Below are 19,847 nucleotides of genomic sequence, written 5' to 3' on the forward strand. Positions count from 1 at the left end.
GTCAGTTCATCCCGCATTTCTCTGCCTTGACTGCACCTCTCTCTGCCTTGACTAAAAAAGGAGCTAATCCTAAGGACTGGTCTCCGGCGGCCGATGCCGCGTTCTGCTCCTTGAAACAGGCGTTTGCTTCTTCCTCAGTTCTCCATCGCCCTGAATTGAACCGACAGTTCACCTTAGAGGTGGATGCCTCCTCCTCAGGAGCCGGGGCAGTGTTGATGCAGAACTCCCCCTCCGGAAAGATGGTCACATATGGATTCTTCTCCAAGAGCTTTTCGGCACCCGAACGCAACTACACCATTGGGGATCGGGAGTTACTGGCCGTGAAGCTGGCCTTGGAGGAATGGCGCTACCTCCTGGAAGGAGCTGTATACCCTGTAATCATATACACGGACCACAAGAATCTAGAGTACCTGCGGTCTGCCCAAAGACTAAATGCACGACAAGCCCGCTGGTCCTTGTTCTTTGCTCGATTTGATTTCCAACTCCATTTTCGGCCTGCGGATAAGAACGTGCGGGCAGACGCTCTGTCCAGATCCTTCGTGCCCGTGGAGTTGGAGGAGGAGACGTTCCAGCCCATCATCAACCCCAGTAAAATCATTCCGGTGACTCCTGTCGCTCTAACTCAGATACCCCCTGGGAAAACCTATGTCTCTGATACTGACAGACAGAGAGTCCTGCACTGGGGCCATGCCTCGAAGATCGCCGGCCATGCTGGTCAGAAGAAAACTTGGAGCACGATTGTCCGTCACTACTGGTGGCCGTCCCTCCGTAAAGACGTCGCAACCTTCGTCTCAGCCTGTCCATCCTGTGCCCGGAACAAGACACCCAAGCACCTACCCTATGGACGTCTTCTGCCTCTGCCCATTCCTTCCGTTCCGTGGCAACATATCGCAATGGACTTTATCACGGACTTACCCTTATCCTCCGGACCTACGGGAATATGGGTTGTGGTGGATCGCTTCTCAAAGATGGCCCACTTCGTTCCCATGGCTGGACTGCCCTCTGCCCAGGAGCTAGCTGACTCCTTCATACAACATATATTCCGGTTGCATGGCTTCCCCGCACACATAGTGTCTGACAGAGGAACTCAGTTTACCTCGCGCTTCTGGAGGGCTCTCTGCAAACATCTGGGAGTGTCCTTGGACTTTTCTTCGGCCTACCATCCTCAGTCGAATGGCCAAGTGGAACGGGTCAATCAGATCCTGACCTCCTTCCTGCGCCACTACGTCAACATCCATCATGACGATTGGTCCACGCTCCAACCTTGGGCGGAGTTCTCCCATAACCAGCACATCAGTGAGTCTACCTCCTGCTCTCCCTTTCAGATCGTGTATGGACTGCAGCCTTCTGTCCCGTTGCCAGTATCTTCGGCTTCCGACGTCCCCGCAGCAGATGCTCTGGTTCGGGACTTTTCAGCAATATGGAACTCTGTCAAGTCATCCCTAGAACGTGCTTCATTGCGGATGAAGAGACATGCGGACAAGAGGCGCCTGGATCCCCCGTGTTTCTCCCCAGGTGATCTGGTCTGGCTTGCATCCAGATATGTCCGATTGAAGTTGCCCTCGTACAAGTTGGGTCCTCGCTACATCGGGCCGTTTAAGATCATCAGCAAGATCAATGCAGTCTCCTACAAGCTGCAACTCCCAGCCACGATGCGGATACCCAACTCCTTCCATGTCTCCTTACTCAAGCCTGTTGTCCTTGGTCCCTTCTCCGCTGAGGTCGGTGCTGCTCCCCCTCCTATTGCTGACGATGACATCTATGCGGTAAGAGATATCGTGGCCATGAAGACCGTGCGAGGTCGGCAGTACTTCCTGGTAGACTGGGCGGGTTATGGTCCTGAGGATCGGTCCTGGGAGCCCCGGGAGAATGTTGGCACTCCTCTGATTCGTGCCTTCCTGTCCCGCTTGCGGGGGGGGGCGTGGGGGAGGGGGTACTGTCACGCTTCCCGGTCCCCTGGTCCCGTCCTCCGGTTCCCGTGCCCCGCACTCCGGTCCCTGTGGCCCGCTCCCCGGTTCCCGCCGGCGTCCCCTGCTCACCACCCCGGTCCCGGTCCCGTCCTCCGCGCCTGCACCCTCCTTGTGTCCTGCTCCCCGCTCCCGGCGCTCCTCGGCGACATGGGACACACAGCCGGGTGCTCCTGCTTCCTCCTCACCGCTTCCTGGACTGGCTTCTGGCACACGGGCCTCGCGCATGCGCATTAGGGCGCGCGCGCGGTCATTGACCCTTTCTTAAAGGGCCAGCACCCAGAAACAGGATATTGCATAGACAGGTACAGGGTATATAAGGTTTCTCTTTCCTGGTGGGCGGGGCCTGTTCTACGTGTTTAGCAAGCTAGTGTTCAGGTCCCCGTATTGCTTTGCTCTGTGCTTTGCCTTGCATTAACCCTGTCCTGTCTCGTAGAGCCTATCCTGCCACGCCAGTCGCTCCGAACCAAGTCTATCCCTGGACCCTGACGGTGACTTCGGCGGATGTTCCACCACCTCTGCAGCTCCGCCAATCTCCAGTCTCTGGCTCCGTTCGGTGACCCGTTCCATCGCTCAGCAGGTTCCGGATCCCGCCTGACCCTATCACCCGGCCTTGGACCCTGAGCCTCGTCACCCGGACTACCATCCAGAACTCCGTGTGTTCAGCATCATCCACCTTTCCTGCTTCTCTACGGACTGTCCAGCTACCTATAGTGCTCCGGCTGCCGTGCATCAGGACCCTCTGGCGGGGTGACCAGCTTGGCTGCCTTCTCAGGGGAAATCGGTGTACGGTCCAGTGCTTCCACCACCCGGACGTAACATATATGTACACCCTTGAGCTCCACATTACAGGCTGTTTTAACATGCATAGCTTCCACCTGTTTCTAAGTTTTCTAAGACTGATCCTGGGTGGTGGAAATACGGTGCTATAGACACTCAGTCACTCTGGGAATGATTTTATGCTTCACCACCTGTCCAAGTCACATGCCTTTCAATACACTTGACACATTTTCATGCTAATCGAGCACCTGCACGCAAAAACACAAATATACTTCCCATATGTATCTTCTGTCATCTCAGGACTGCCCACACACCTACACCTATTGCTCGGAGTCAAAAGCCTGCATCCATGTGTGAGGATTATAATGAACAATTGGACATTTATACATGTTAGTCACTGTGCATTTACACAGCCCCTGCCCAGCAGCAAGAATCCAACACCAAGAAATGTGAGCCAAATGGCCAGGTGACAAGTCCAATCAAGACTAAGGAAGCCAGAGCAGCCCCCCTGTTGTCAAGAGTATTCGGCCAGGGAGATGGCCGGTCAACTAGATGTTTAACAACCAGCTTCAAACAAGAATCCTATACTTTGAGACTTCTGTGTAAGAGTTACAATATTAGGGAGTGCTTCGCTCCCACATATAGGGCAGGTATATTTCTGGCCTCACGACGATGAGACATATGTCACACATATTTTCTATTAATACTGCAACATGTGGATCAGCTCAAAATTAATAACTCTCCATGTGAATCCCACAGATCTATCATGTTTCACAACTATGGATAGATCAAATCATAACTACAAATATGATGGTGATATCAACTGCATGGGACACTCATGGGTGGAGATATGGGGAAAACTGCCAATTAATAACTTTATGGAAACTAAAAGGTACAACCCATGTCCAGCCCATTCTTAGGTCACAAGGTGGGATGGGACATGTGGGGTACAGAGGTTCATAAAAATCAGAGCGGATATTTTCTGTGTCCTTCTCTGAGAGGTCATGTGCAGTATACGTGTGAGGAGTCCCAAGAACAATCGTGGCTCCTCAGTGCCCCCCCTGTGCAAGCCTGCACCAGGCCTAATCATAAAGGAACAAGGTAACTGATCCATCTGTGTATCTGTTTGCAACTATAACTTATCGGTAACTCTACTTCTGACATAATATTTGTAAATCCATTTTGTATATAGTGCATTATCTAGTATGCACTTAAGGCGATTAAATATATAATTTAATCTTGGGCTGTTTCTTTTATCTCGATCCTTGAACCTCATGTCCGTGAGCTCGGTTTAATATTATACGCTACCTGGGCTGGTTTCTGGCCTGATATAGTCCTGTTAACGGACCAGGCCTATATCTAACGATGACTGGAGCAGCAGAATCCTGTACTGGACCGGCAGAATCCTGTTCCTAAAAAAGGTTCTGGAGGCCGGCCGGGGTTGTGATAAAGCTGGATGCCGCGAATGTGTGTGCGGCCTGTTCTGTCTCCATACCTGTGCCTCCCTGTGTCCACGGGGACAGAAGGTGTCAGTTTTACATAACGCCAAGCATAACTTACCTACCCCTTGGGGGTGCAGAATGTTGCATGTTGGCGGAAGTGACAAGGTCACATTGTGTGGTCCCGATGTATTAGAGAAGTCAGGGTGGGGCAGCAAGGTGCAGTTTCATCACAGATGACAGGTCCACGACCGAGCGGGGTGACGTCTGTGTAACCCCCCAGTCCAGTTCATGACACCATGCATACCAGTTGCTCCTCCAATAGACTGTTTAGGTTGCCAAAATCACACACAGATTTCTAGTCTAATAAACTTGTACACAATGTATTCTGTAAAATACAGAGCATTATGACCAACAAAACTCTCATCAACATGGTGGAATACAAAAATATCTTAATAATTACAATGGGCGATGATCTGACCCAAAACATATAGAAAAGTCACATATGAGATTGAAGAGAAGACTTTTCTGACCCTTTTACAGCTGACAATGGAGGATGAAGGTAACCGCCCGCACTGCCGTGTGAAGTAATAACATAAACATTATCTTAGGATGTCAATTATTCAACGCATTTCGGAGTGAGACTCCTTCATCGGGACATTCACAATTACATGGAACAAAAGACTAAGGATATATATAGTGCGGTACAAATTTGACAAAAGCCGTGCGGTAACCAACTGTGAAATCAGCTGCTGATCATTTACAAGAAGACACACAATGAGCAAATATAAAACCTAAATGAAACTTAAAGAATGTCATCGGCCAGTATATATAATTTAGTAAAATCCCAAATAAAATGTATTATGTTGAAGCAAAAAATAAAATTAAAAAAAAACATTTTGTTTGGGATTTTACCAATTATACTGTATTTACTGGCATATTACTGATGTGACTAATGGACCAAGCCTTGCAAACTGATTTTAACCAGCACAACACAGTAATAATAAATCTGCCTCATTGTGTGTACCATGTAAGATGCTGGAAGACAAAAGGGAGCGATACATGTGATTTTTCCTGAAGAAGGAAAGGGTGTCTCTCCGAAATGCGTTGAAATAAATCACTTTTATTAATATATCTGGAATAATCTTTCACAACGTCGGCGGAGCATCAACACCCAGTCTGTTCATTGGTTTCTTTGTGTGTACATGCACCTAACACACTCGAAAATCATTAATATACTAAAGGATAAGTTAATTTTAAATGGGTAATCCGAACGTTAAGGAAATATCAATCTAAATCTCTATCTATTCATTGCCCCAATCTAAACTAATGTCTAATACGACTCATTAAAAATTCCCTATCCTTCCCTGACTACAACATCTAACCACCATTGATTTTTCCCCCCTCCTTCCTGACTGATGACCCTTTATTTGAGAATCCTAGTGATGTCACCTGTGGGTGGTGGCGCTGGTCTCTGCACACCGCCAGGCATTCTGACACTGTGCACTAACAGTGCATGCTTCTCTGTGTTGCCGGTTTTATTGATCTGAGCTGGCAACACAGAGTACACTGTCACTGTGCAAATTACTCAATGACAGTGTGCAGGGCAGGGACAAGTCCAGCTACTGAAATGAGAGTCACTGATGATGCTTTGTTTCAGAAAGGGGGCAGAGGCTGCGTCAGTGACCACAGCCTCTGCCCACTGATGACACTTTGTTTCGGGGAGGGGACAGGCACTGTGAGGAGGACCTCTGCCCCTTTATGATGCTTTGTTTCAGTGCCCCAGCATACACTGAGCTTCTCAAATGAAGCGTCATCAGGGAGGAAGTAGGGGTGAAAAAATCAATGGTAGTTAGTATAGTCAGATAATGGTAGGGAATTTTTAATACAGCCGTATTAGAAATTAGTTCAGATTGGGGTAGCAAATAGATATGGATTTAGATTAATATTTCTTTAGCCTTTGGACCACAGTTTTAAGGTTTTTATTCTTGTCTCCCTTTATTCCGATCAGTCGATGATTGTGAACATCTCTTTACTTGGTGCAGAGAAATCATGCATCCCAGGTATACTGTATGTACAGTTCAGACCAAACGTTTGGACACACCTCCTCATTCAAAGAGTTTACTTTATTTTCATGACTTTAAAAATTGTAGATTCACATTGAAGGCATCAAAACTATCAATTAAAACATGTGGAATGAAATACTTAAAAAAGTGTGAAACAACTGAAAATATGTCTTATATTCTAGGTTCTTCAAAGAAGCCACCTTTTGCTTTCATTACTGCTTTGCACACTCTTGACATTCTCTTGATGAGCTTCAAGAGGTAGTCACCGGAAATGGTTTTCCAACAGTCCTGAAGGAGTTCCCAGAGATGCTTAGCACTTGTTGGATTTTTTTCACTCTGCGGTCCAGCTCACCTCAAACCATTTCGATTGGGTTCAGGTCTGGTGACTGTGGAGACCAGGTAATCTGGCATAGCACCCCATCACTCTCCTTCTTAGTCAAATAGCCCTTACACAGCCTGGAGGTATGTTTGGGGTCATTGTCTTGTTGAAAAATAAATTATGGTCCAACTAAACGCAAACCGGATGGAACAGCACGCCTCTGCAAGATGCTATGGTAGCCATGCTGAATCTGTATGCCTTGAATTTTGAATAAATCCCCAACAGTGTCAGCAGCAAAGCACCCCCACACCATCACACCTCCTCCTCCATGCTTCACGGTGGGAACCAGCCATGTAGAGTCCATCCGTTCACCTTTTCTACAAAGACACAGTGGTTGGATCCAAAGATCTCAAATTTGGACTCATCAGACCAAAGCACAGATTTCCACTGGTCTAATGTCCATTCCTTGTGTTCTTTAGCCCAAACAAGTCTCTTCTGCTTTTTGTCTGTCCTTAGCAGTGGTTTCCTAGCAGCTATTTTACCATGAAGGCCTGCTGCACAAAGTCTCCTCTTAACAGTTGTTCTAGAGATGAGAAGGTGTGTCCAGACTTTTGGTCTGTACTGTATGTCACAGCTGATTGATACATGAAATTACATTTCCTCTTTGTGAGCTGTGTTGGAAAAGATGTGGTTGATGTGACTAATCCAGAACTTGTTAGTCCACTTATTACATTTAAACAAGTTGCCTCCAGGGAAGGAACTTTTTTTAAAAAAAAAAAAAGCAATGAGTTTTATGAGAACATTAAATTATTATTAATAGGGAACAAAATCACAAGTATTCTGGCAACAACCAAAAAATGTCAAAGATACCAGATGTATCTTGTGTGAGTGCGATTTTTCTGTGACACCCCATTTTTAGTCAGTATACAAAGGAAAGGTGATAACTTATTGATCGGTGGAAGTCTGACCCCTGGGACCCGCAACACTCCACAGAATTGGGGTGTTTTAATCCCCATTAGAATGGAGCGACAGTGCACATGCTCGACCTGTGCTCCATTCACTACCTATTGGCCTATCAAACATTGCACTTGGCTTTTTATAAAAGCCCCAAAGAGAATAGATGGAAAAGTGGTTGGACGTCCAATCTGCCCCTTAATTTCTAACAATTCTGCCGTTTGGTGTGAGTCCCAGCAGTCCGATCCCCAATCAATAAGATTTTACCCATCTGAGGATAACTAGTTTTCACTGGACAACCTTTTTAAAAAGGATTCTTATTACTAGCCTACTTTACTGATCAGATTCTTCTACAATTTGTTGTTGAACCCCTTTATATACAGGGGCATGCAAAAGTTTGGACACCCCTGGTCAAAATTACTCTTATTTTGAACAGTTAAGCAAATTGAAGATGAAATGATCTCTAAAAGGCATCAGGTTGATGATGACACATTTCCCTTCTATTTTATGCAAAAAAAAAAATATATATATATATATATATATATACAGTACAGACCAAAAGTTTGGACACACCTTCTCATCTCTAGAACAACTGATAAGAGGAGACTTTGTGCAGCAGGCCTTCATGGTAAAATAGTTGCTAGGAAACCACTGCTAAGGACAGGCAACAAGCAGAAGAGACTTGTTTGGGCTAAAAACACAAGGAATGGACATTAGACCAGTGGAAATCTGTGCTTTGGTCTGATGAGTCCAAATTTGAGATCTTTGGATCCAACCACCGTGTCTTTGTAGAAAAGGTGAACGGATGGATTCTACATGCCTGGTTCCCACCGTGAAGCATGGAGGAGGAGGTGTGATGGTGAGGGGGTGCTTTGCTGGTGACACTGTTGGGGATTTATTAAAAAATAAAGGCATACAGAACCAGCATGGCTACCACAGCATCTTGCAGCGGCGTGCTATTCTATTCGGTTTGCGTTTAGTTGGACCATCATTTATTTTTCAACAGGAAAATGATCCCAAACACACCTCCAGGCTGTGTAAGGGCTATTTGACTAAGAAGGAGAGTGATGGGGTGCTACGCTAGATGACCTGGTCTCCACAGTCACTAGACTTGAACCCAATTGAGATGGTTTGGGGTGAGCTGGACCGCAGAGTGAAGGCAAAAGGGCCAACAAGTGGTAAGCATCTCTGGGAACTCCTTCAAGACTGTTGGAAAACCATTTCCGGTGACTACCTCTTGAAGCTCATCAAGAGAATGCCAAGAGTGTGCAAAGCAGTAATCAAAGCAAAAGGTGGCTACTTTGAAGAACCTGGAATATAAGACATATTTTCAGTTGTTTCACAATTTTTTAAGTATTTCATTCCACATGTTTTAATTCATAGTTTTGATGCCTTCAATGTGAATCTACAATTTTCAGAGTCCTGAAAATAAAGAAAACTGTTTGAATGAGAAGGTGTGTCCACTTTTGGTGTATAGTGTGTGTGTGTATATATATATATATATATATATATATATATATATATATATATATATATATGTAATTTTATTTTTTTTTCATCTTTTACATTTTAAAAATTACAAAAAAGGAAAATATAATGATGCAAAAGTTTGGACATTCTTGCAGATTTGTGTGCTCAGATGTCTTTGACCAAGGTTTCAAACCTATATTAGTCTGTTAGGGGTATGGCTTGTTCACTATCATCATTAACCCTAGAACGCATACCTGGGGCCTCGCAGGCCTGCTAGGTTACTTGTTTTCTATTGTAGATTTCTATGGTTGCGCTTTCTAGGGTTAAAAAAGGCCATGTGAGTGATAAACATTTCACCGCTTTATAAACACCCAGCCTCCTCTAACCTTGTGCTAAAAAAACTGCAGCAAGGGCTTATTCTAAGTAGCTGCCTAGCACTCTGAAAATGAAAATGGTGGAGGTGCACAAAACAGGAGATGGATATAAGAAAATAGCAAAGAGATTTCTAGTTGCCTTTTCCTCAGTTCAAGATGTAATTAAGAAATGGCAGTTACTAGGAACAGGGAAGGTTAAGATAATATATGGAAGACCAAGCAAAATGTCTGTGAGAGATGCTTGTAGAATTGCTACAGAGGCAAATCAGAACCCCTCTGTGACTGGAAAAGGACCTTCCGGAAGAATTAGGAGACTCTGGAGTAGTGGTACATTGTTCTACTGTTAATAATCACCTGTACAAATATGGCATTCATGAAAGAGTCATCAGAAGAAAACTTCTCCAGCATCCTAACCATAAAATACTGTTTCTGAAGTGTGCAGAAGAACATCTAAAAAAGCCGGATGCCTTTTGGAAACAAGTCCTGTGGACTGATGAGGTTAAAATAGGACTCTTTGGCCACAATGATCAAAGATATTTGTGGAGAAAAAGAGCACAGAATTTCAGGAAAGTAACATATCATCAACCACTAAGCATGGGCGTGACTCAATCATGCTTTGGGTTGTGTTGCAGCCAATGGCACAAGGAACATTTCACGAGTAGAGGGAAAAATGGATTCAATGAAATTTTAACAAATTTGTGATGCAAATATAACACCATCTATAAAAAAAACCTGAAGTTGAAAAGAGGAGAAAGAGAAGAAAAGAGGATGGCTTCGACGAATGGACAATGATCCTAAATACATGTCAAAATCCTCAATAGATGACCTCAAAAGGCGCAAGCTGAAGGTATTTTACATAAATGAAAATCTGTTAGACCTCAAAAAAGCAGCGCATGCAACACGAGCCAGAAATCTCACAGAACTGGAAGATTTTTCCAAGGAAGAATGGATGAAAATCCCTCGAACAAGAATTGAAAGACTCTTGGCTGCTACAAAAAGCATTTACAAGGTGTGATATTTGCCCAAAGGGGTGCAACTAGGTATTAACCATGAAGGGTGCCCACATTTTTGCATTGGGTCATTTTCCTTTTTTGTTAATTTAAAAATGAGGAATTGAACAGTATCAAGTAAAGGTGGATTTCTTATCATAAAATCATAGAATGAGAGATTTAGACGGGACCTCAAGGGTCATCGGGTCCACCCCCCTGCGAGTGCCCAAAATCGTCCCAGCTATATGTTTATACAGTTTCCGCTTGAAGATTTCCATTGAGTAAGAGCTCACCACCTCCCGTGGTAACCTGTTCCCCTTCCTGACTGATAGCTTCTTTCTACAGCAGCTATTACTGTGAGTTCAGTATGTGGTGTGTTCATACCATAATCCCTTTCTTATTTCTACAATTCCTGTAAAGCAAGCTGCACTAGCACCAATTTTTAACATACTTTTAAAGGATTCTCTTTTTTTGACAAAGGGAAAATGGATCCCAGTGAGAGAAAGTGAAAGGTCTTTATAATCTACCCTCACATTCTGGAAAATTTCTGTTTAAGGGAATAACTACAGAGGTAGAATTACAACTGGGCTCAACCAATATGACCCCTTTTTATTGAAGGATCAGGAGCCTGTTACAAAATTTGCATTAATATCTCATAGTTAGGCCGGGGCCACACGGTGATCTACTGCGATCCTCGCATGACACTCGGCTCACACTGGCAGTACAGCAGGAGCCGAGTGTCATGCGAGTGTCACTGCGACTGAGGTCCGATCATGCGATCGGAATTCAGCTGTGGGGGGCGGGCCGGCTCTGAGGAGGGGAGGGCCAGCACTGAGGAGGGGAGGGCCAGCACTGAGGAGGGGAAGGAGGGATTTGTCGCCCTCTCTCCGTTGCCGGCTATTGCCATTCTCGCTCTGCACTCGCAGTACACCGGTGTACCGCGAGTGCAGTGCAATTTTTCTCTCACCCCATAGACTTGAATGGGTGCAAGAGAAACAATGATCACATTACAGTTGCAGCATGCTGCGATTGTTTTTTCGGTCCAATTAGGGATGAGAAAATAATCGCTCATGGGTACTGGGATATAAGATAATATTGGTCCAAGTGGAATGCAATAAAACATCGCATTCCACTCGCTCTGATTTTCATGCCATGTGGCCTAGGCCTTAGGCTGAGTTCACATGTCCTGTAGTCATCCGTTAGAACGGATCCTGCAGAGATCCATTGGCAAAATGATTTTTGCCAGATCGTTTTTTTTTTATTGCGGGAACTGGAAAGACAAAAGGCACAGATAGGGCGGCACGGTGGCTTAGTGGTTAGTACTGCAGCCTTGCAGCGCTGGGGTCCTGGGTTCAAATCCCACCAAGGACACCATCTGCAAGGAGTTTGAATGTTCTCCCCGTGTTTGCGTGGGTTTCCTCCCACACTCCAAAGACATACAGATAGGGACTCTAGATTGTGAGCCCCAATGGGGACAGTGTTGCCAATGTATGTAAAGCGCTGTGGAATTAATAGCGCTATATAAATGAATACAATTATTATTATTATTATAGGGTCTTACCCGGTTGGGGGTAAAATGAAGTTAGGGCAAGGGTCGCTCACGTTAGGTAGTTGTGAGAGTCACAACTTCTATATGCGCATGAATGTTGCAGCAGTCTCTAATGCAGATGAACAGGATCACTTATGGAAACGAAAGGGTTAACACCGCATTGCCGTCCAGGAAGAAATCGTCAAAGATTCATTGAAGATAAAAAGTGATTTTTATTCTACATGTTTCAGAGCAGGAAAGCTCCTTCTTCAGGAATAAATCACAGATGTACATGAACCTTTGAAGTTTTGTTCCTGGACAGCAGTGCGGTGTTAATTCTTTCATTTCCATAAGTGATTTTGTGGGTCCGTTTTTTTAACATTGAAGTCTATGGAAAACGGATCCGTTAACGGATTGCTATTTATCTTCCATTTGTAATGATCCTATAAGAAAAAACCTGATCCATTATAAACGCAAGAACAATGGATGACTAAATAGCAATCCGTTACCGGATCCGTTCTCAATAGACTCCAATGTTAAAAAACAAACGGATCCGGCAGACATCAGTTATTTAACAACAGAAAAAAAGTTGTTTACAGAACTTTTTCCCAACGTATCTCTGTAGGATCCATTCTAACAGATGATTACTGGACATGTGAACTCAGCCTCACTTAGTTAAAGGGAACCTAGATTCATGCTGCCCAAACCGTGGGCAGCATGAATCAGAGCCTGTCTGCACAATTGCTGCCATATACTGTATATTATTATATTTCTTATTTACACATTCCCTTTAAATAAATGCAGAAATAAATAAAATGTACTATTTAGAAAACCATTCAATCTGACAAATGTTCAGTAACTGGTATGTCTCGAGAGGCATAGCCATACTTCTTGTCAAAAATATATGTATACATGGTGCATATATATATATATATATATATACAATGGATATAGTCAGACCTGGTGGTGGCAGTGTCCTTATGTGGGGCTGCTGGTGTCGGGAGCTACATTTCATTGATGGTATCATGAATTCACAGATGTCCTGCTCTATAGTGAAAAAGAAGATGCTACCATCACTCCATGCGCTTGGTAGACGTGCACTTATTCCAACATGAAAATGATCCAAAACACACATCTACTGTAAGGCCACTGGTGCATTTCTGAAGAGGAACAGGATGAAAGTGATACAGTGGCCAAGTGTCTCCTGATCTGAACCTAAATGAAAAACATATGGGGAATTCTGAAGAGACAAGTTGTCATGACTCTCCATCCATGATCCAGGCTCTAACAGAGCTCGTAATTGAAGAATGGAAAAAGATAGATGTTGCAATATGTCGTTGAGTTGTTCACTCCAAGCCTAGAAGACTTAGTACTGCCCTTAAAAATCATGGAGGACATACAAAATGCTAGATATAGCAGTTTTTGATATGGGGTGTATTCATTTTTGCATCCCCTAATTTGAGTATTTGCAGTGAAAGTTATATTATTAATCTTACGTTCATGTTATGGATTAATAAAATGTTCTATGAAACTCATTCTTGTTAAAATATTGGAAATTCTTCTTGTGTTCAGTGAGATATTGATTCAAATCTTACTTTACAAAAGGGGTGTACTCATTATGTTGAGCACTGTTTACATATATACTGTCCTCTCTCCTCCTATACCAGTCTGTTTTGTACTGTTAATGATTGTTCTACGTATACCCTCTTTCAGTTGTAAAGCGCCATGGAATAAATGGCGCTATAATAATAAGAAATAATAATAATAATACCGTACAATATTGTAGCACCAAGAACTAGAAGTCTTGTATCAAATACAATAGTGTTTCATTTGGCAAATGAGTAAAATAACATTACATGGTTAGATGGCTGTCAGGTGTCAGGCTGAGCATCTGTCACAATTGCTGCTACAATACTACATTTTTCGATGCCAACTAAAATATGTAACAGGGTTCCATTAGCATTGTAAATGAGTCTCTGCATTGCCAAGTCAGGAAGGTGACTCCGTGCCAGCAAGACATGACAATAATCTTGAATCACGTACTGTACTACCCTCAGATTACTTCCTCAGTAGACAGGTAGAATAAATCGGGAGTGGTGCAGTCACAGGTCACACTATCGTCTTTTTCTATGGTCAACAACTGCCAAACTATCCCTATATTACAGAAGTTATGTGCCCCTCTGAAGGTATACAAAGTGTTGAGCGAAGGATGAATGTCAAACTTGCAAATCCAAAAATAAAAGTAACTGCCATGGACTTGACCACACAAATTGTATAATGTCCTCCCACCTATTGCCTACGTGTTATGAGTAGAGATGAGTGGAAGTTCGATTTGGCGAGTTCAGATAAAGTTTGGTTTGGAATACTACATCTGATAATGCTGATTTGACCCCCAGTACGAGCCGTTCAAACAATGCAAATGGCTTGATTGGGTTGCACACTGAGCACAGCGATGCTTGCGTGAGTGGTTTGTATACTGTATGTAAAGCACCCAAACTCCGAATCCAAACTCTGTGTTGTTTTTTTTTACAGTCTGTGTTAGGTACGAACACTAAACACCGAACCCCGAACCCCTGGTTCGCTCATCTCCACTTGGGAGTCCATTTGTGATTTGTGCTGCCGATGTGCTCTGAATACAAGCAAAATAATGCAATCACAAGTACAGATATCTGTCTGATCAGGACAATATGCTGTGCTGGTGAATGGTCATTTGATCTGATTGAAATCTATCTTAGGCCTCCGACACTCTCACATGCCGCCGGTCCATGTGTGCCATTTTTTGCACGGACCGGAGACACGTGCACACGGGGACCTAGGTAATCCCTATGGTTAGGAGACACGTAAGTATTTTGGAACGGAACGTGTGTCCGTTCCGTGCTTACGTGTCTCCGTGTGTTAAAAACGCTCACATGTCCGTGTTGCTCCGGCAGCACGGGTGTCACACAGCCCGCACACGTACCACACGGATGTAGTGTGGATGCGGCCCCGTGTGACACGTGCCGGAGAAAACACACGTCAGAGTTAAAAAAGAAAAATCGTTACTCACCTTCTCCTGCCCTCCTGTCTCTGCCGCTGCTGACACTTGCTGCCGACCGTCGCTCATTATACTAATTTAATATTCACTTCACTGCGGCCGGCAGCAGCGGGGAGACGGCAGGACCGGAGACCGAAGATCAGCACCACGGACAGCAGGAAGGACCACGTGAGTATGCAAATTACCGGTTCTCCGAGTGTTATCGCGGATAGCACACGGAGAACACACGTGGTCCACACGTACCAGAGACACGTACTTACCTACACGCAACACGCAGGGTAAATACGTGTCTCGCGGCACGTGCGTGATTTTCACATGAGTGTGTCGGAGGCCTTAACTGCAGTATTTTTTGTCTTGCTTGAACAATTCATCTTAATGCTCTGTGGACTATGTATGTTTTATTCATGTGTGCATGTATGTGTGTTTTATTGAGCCAAACATTTGTCAGTAATTAGCTTTTAACAAAAATGCAATAGGGATAATACCCAAAAAAATCCCTGATATCACATATAAGACATGAGTCTGATTGCAGGTTAATGAGGACAGGTCACCAGTAATGATGGGTAAATACTAATTATTCAGGTTCAGATTATTTGGAACGAATCCCAAAGTACTATTTCGGTCACGAATAATAAACCTAATTAAACTCAAAGGGGAATCCAAGCATTTTTCTGGGAAATTTTCAAGAAAAATGCTCCATTTCCTCATTGATTTTTATTAGATCCGTTATTCGTGATGAATACTGGAATAGTACTTTGGGATTCGATACGAATAATCCGAAATCAAATAGTTACTATTTGCTCATCACTAGTCACCAGTACCAAAATATCTGTTTTAGTATGCGCTTACATTCCCATGTACTAAGAATACTGGAGCATCTTTTTTTTTCACAACTGTTATTTCTAGTAAATATTACTGAATAAATTGACACCTGGGTGTTACAGATTTCCTTGTTATAGGGGTGTGTACCTGCGGAGTGCGACATTGGCAGCTCTGATTGGATGTTAGTGTTTAGACGCTCCCCTGATTAGTAACAGCCTAGATATCAATTTATTTATAAACCTCTTAGAGGAGTAGTACAGTGGTGTTTTCTAAGTAAATATGCTCCACAACTTCTACTACATGAATAACATATGTGTTTACTAAAGTAGACATGTCGGGAGAGCCAAGCCGACAGGTCACTTTAAGGTTATGTGCGTACAGTGTGTTTTTTATATGTTTTTTGATGCACATTTGGTGCAGATTGTGGTTGAAATTTGCATGTCTATCTTCATGTGTTGTATGCACGTTACATAGTTACATAGTTACTTAGGTTGAAAAAAGACCTTGGTCCATCTAGTTCAACCTTCCTCCACCAATTCTACATTTGGTCACTAAGTAATTTATAACCAACAATGTTGTGCTTATTCTTTTCCTTTCAGATTTGATGCAGAAAATAATCTACAGCATGTTAATTTTTGGTGCTTTTTTACTGCGTTTTTTAGCTTCGACCCATTGACTTCATTAGGATAAACACATTGCACGAATACGCACCGAACATGCATCCATTTTTGGGTGCATTTTCTGCCAGAAGGTGCAGATGTGAAGCAGAAAATTTCTCCACCAAATCTGCAATGTGCGCACATAGCCTAAGATGACTTATGTATGCAGTCATTCAACTTTTTACAAATCCCAAATTTCAATTAAGAGTATATCTGGATGTGACGTCTTTGGTAACTTTTTGTTCTAAGGTAAATGATGGCTACTGTCAGATGTTACATAGGTGTAAAGAAGGTTTTCTAAACTCTCAATTTCACACTGCGCAACAGAAAACCACCCATTTTCCATGGAAATCTGTTTTTATTTTTATTTTGCAGTGTGTTTTGTCATGGTATTCACCATATAGCATTTAAAATTGCACGTAAAAGCTGTTAATGCAGTTCCTTACATATAGTACTGCATTTTAATAGCACATAAGTAGGTGGCCTTTTTACCGATACCACCTACATAGCCTAAATTGAAGAAGGGAGCAGTTGTTTTCGATCCGCCTGAGTATCAGCTCCTGATGAACGGCACATGGAAGATGGTGGCTGGATACAGATTGTGTATTGGGTTCCAAGGGGTTGATAGTCATATCCCTGGTATTATCACATAGTAATGTACATTTACAGGGCATTAAAGGTCTGTAAAACGCTGGGCTTTAGTTAATGTTGTCAACTTTAAAAATTCAGCATTTGTAACAATTTTATTGGACCCATTGTTCCATGACGATAAATTATATACAATGACCACATTCAATTTTTCCCCATTGGATCCTATTAAAACAGCGTAGAATGCTACCGTGTGAAATCAAGATTTTATGCAATATTCTAATTAAATTTTAATATTTATTCTTTAAAAAAATTTGCTGAAAATTAAATTCACGTAACAAAGCCAAATGAATGTAAAAATTGATATTTCGATGGTTTTCCAAAGACAATTAATACTGTTTCCATGTCCTTATTGTAGCCAAATTTTACTCTTACGTCTGTATATACCGTATACTTAATATTTCTATAGCAGAAGCTCAGATGTGTCTTCATTTAAACAGTAAAACCAGGGATAATGTTGTTTAAGTTGGGGAAACAAATCCATTACACCAGTGCCAGCTATATGGGAATCAGACCCCATATATCATTATCATCATGGACCCTGTGGCTATGATGGGATATTGGGTTGACTTGCTACCGTCCTCAGGTAAAAAGTGGATTTTGAAAGTTTTCTAAAGTTTTGGCTTTACGAAGAAGAGACTTGCCAATGTTAATTTTTATACCACTACTTGATCAATGCAGATAAATCTCTCACAAGAGAAACCAAACACCTATCATGTTTCATCGTAGTGGAAAACGAGGTACAATACGTCCTATCCCTGTTAACTAGAGACAAAACATATAATATTACATGAGCAACAATGTCTTACCAGAACCATGCAGTATGTCCTTTCCACCGGCGCAAGCCTTGCTTTCTTGTCACTCCTGTCCCCGCATCCAACTCACACAGAACTGGAAATTCAACTATATTGCTAACTAGAATGACACCACACCCACGGCCACACACAGACCATTACAGTGACGCACAGGAACAGTATACAAACTGTCACAAATGAGAGGCTCCCTTAGAAAGTATGTAGTCTAAAAAGAATAAACAGAGGGCCATAAATAGGATAACCCATATGATATAGACCACAAATAAAGAGCTACCATCGCTCTGGAGGACCCAGTATATATATGATTTCAGTGGGAAATGTGTAATTCTTCTTTTTCCCTGTGGAGGCACTGCAGTGAAATAGAACAGTCAGCTGGGTGTCACAAGGAGATTTTTACAGGCATCGCTAACTATCATGGCAGCATCAGGATCTGTGGAGACTATAGATTGTGGCTCTCTGCCTGCTAACTTGTCTAATGTCTGTGATCAGCACAGGGAGATTCGGAGGTCGACCCACGGACTTGTGGTTCATAGGCAGGCTAGTAAGAGTAAATCCCTGCTAGGCTGCTTGTCAGTCTCCTTTGATCACATGCTGTGGGCGAGCCAGTCACATTCACTCCCCTCCTTTATATGCTGGCTGAACTATTCCATTAATGCCAGCTATAGTGTACCTCTACTGGTCTGGTGAGCTGTTGGGATCCAGACTTTCTGGTGGTTGTTGTGCATTATTGCTGTGAGTGGCTGTGGTGTCAACCTTTTTTGTCACTGCCGTCCTGCTTTTGCTTTTCTCCTTAACCTCTTACTGTTTGTACCTGTGAGTTTGCAGTGTGTCTGAGATTTGTTTTTCCCTGTCTGTTTTTATTGGTGTTGCCATCACACACCTGCCCCTTTCTTCACTGGGGGAGGGGGGGGGAGATTAGTTCTGGTCAGGAGAATAGCCAGGCAAGGGACTCAGGCATCTCCACCATTAGGGGTAGCTCTGAGGTTAGGGATAGACTAGGGTCCCCTAATGTGAGGGACAGCATAAGAGCAACCTGTGTATAAAAAATAGAAGAAAAAGACTGGCACTCACTGAAGCGTAAAAATCATCTTTATTTCAATCCATAGGTAAGAACCAGCAGGTCGGTAGCCGAATGCAAGCACCACAGAGGACCACAGGAGCCCTCTGTCTCTTGCTATCCTGCAGTCACATCATGACATCAGATTACCCTAGAAATTAGATTCAACCGACAAAGTCCAAATTCCATCTGTAAAAAATGGATTGTCTACAGTGAACCACCCCTTTGAATTGTAACTACACACAAATGTTAATTTTCAAGTCATGACAGAAGTGACCATAGTAGTTTGATTGCTCTTTGATAAACATTGAGCGACTGTGAACTTCCTTATACATAACTGAACTATAATTCCAGAGTATTTTATTGCAGAGATTACATATAACATAGACCACAGTAATTAAGATCTGCTAAAGAGATCACATGAAGATCTGCATTGAAGACAGACACTCAGACATTAAAATTCATTTTTTGCATTCTTTCCCCACCATCTACTAACATGAACAGAGAGTGACTCATATGTTCTAGTTTCATTGGTAAATCCTGCTATTGTCTTCTTTGAAGGACACACAGCTAAGGCTAAGTTCACATTTCCGCTAAAATCTATCAGTCACAATCCGCTGCTCTTGTAAACAGCGGAATCCGTTTAGCGGATTCCGCTGCTCCCATAGACTTGTATGAGCAGCGGATTGTGACTGATGATGCTGCGTTGCACCCTCCGCCCGACTGATCAGTCGTGGAACGACTGACCGCCGGGCGGGAGGAACGCAGCATGTAACGTTTTTTGAGCAGCGAGATCCGTCGGATTTCGCTGCGCATGCTCTCTGGCTCCCTGCACACGTCACCAGCTTTGGTTGGTTACCCGATATTTACCCTGGTTACGGTGCAAGGAGCCAGCGCTAAGCGGTGTAGGCCCGTAACCAAGGTAA

The 19,847-nt window shown here is 43.3% G+C and overlaps 1 protein-coding gene across 1 annotated transcript in view; it reads right to left on the reverse strand.

Moving 5' to 3' along the window:
* SYT8 (synaptotagmin 8) overlaps positions 1 to 17,889 on the reverse strand; it is a 61,607-nt gene extending 43,718 nt beyond the window's left edge. The window contains exon 1 of the mRNA XM_075327019.1: positions 17,859 to 17,889. The gene's annotated coding sequence lies outside the window, so the exon portion shown is untranslated. The remainder of the gene's footprint in view (positions 1 to 17,858) is intronic.
* Positions 17,890 to 19,847: the final 1,958 nt, after the last annotated feature.

The sequence above is a fragment of the Anomaloglossus baeobatrachus genome, chromosome 10, assembly GCF_048569485.1.
Source record: "Anomaloglossus baeobatrachus isolate aAnoBae1 chromosome 10, aAnoBae1.hap1, whole genome shotgun sequence".
Classification (NCBI taxonomy): Eukaryota; Metazoa; Chordata; class Amphibia; order Anura; family Aromobatidae; genus Anomaloglossus; species Anomaloglossus baeobatrachus.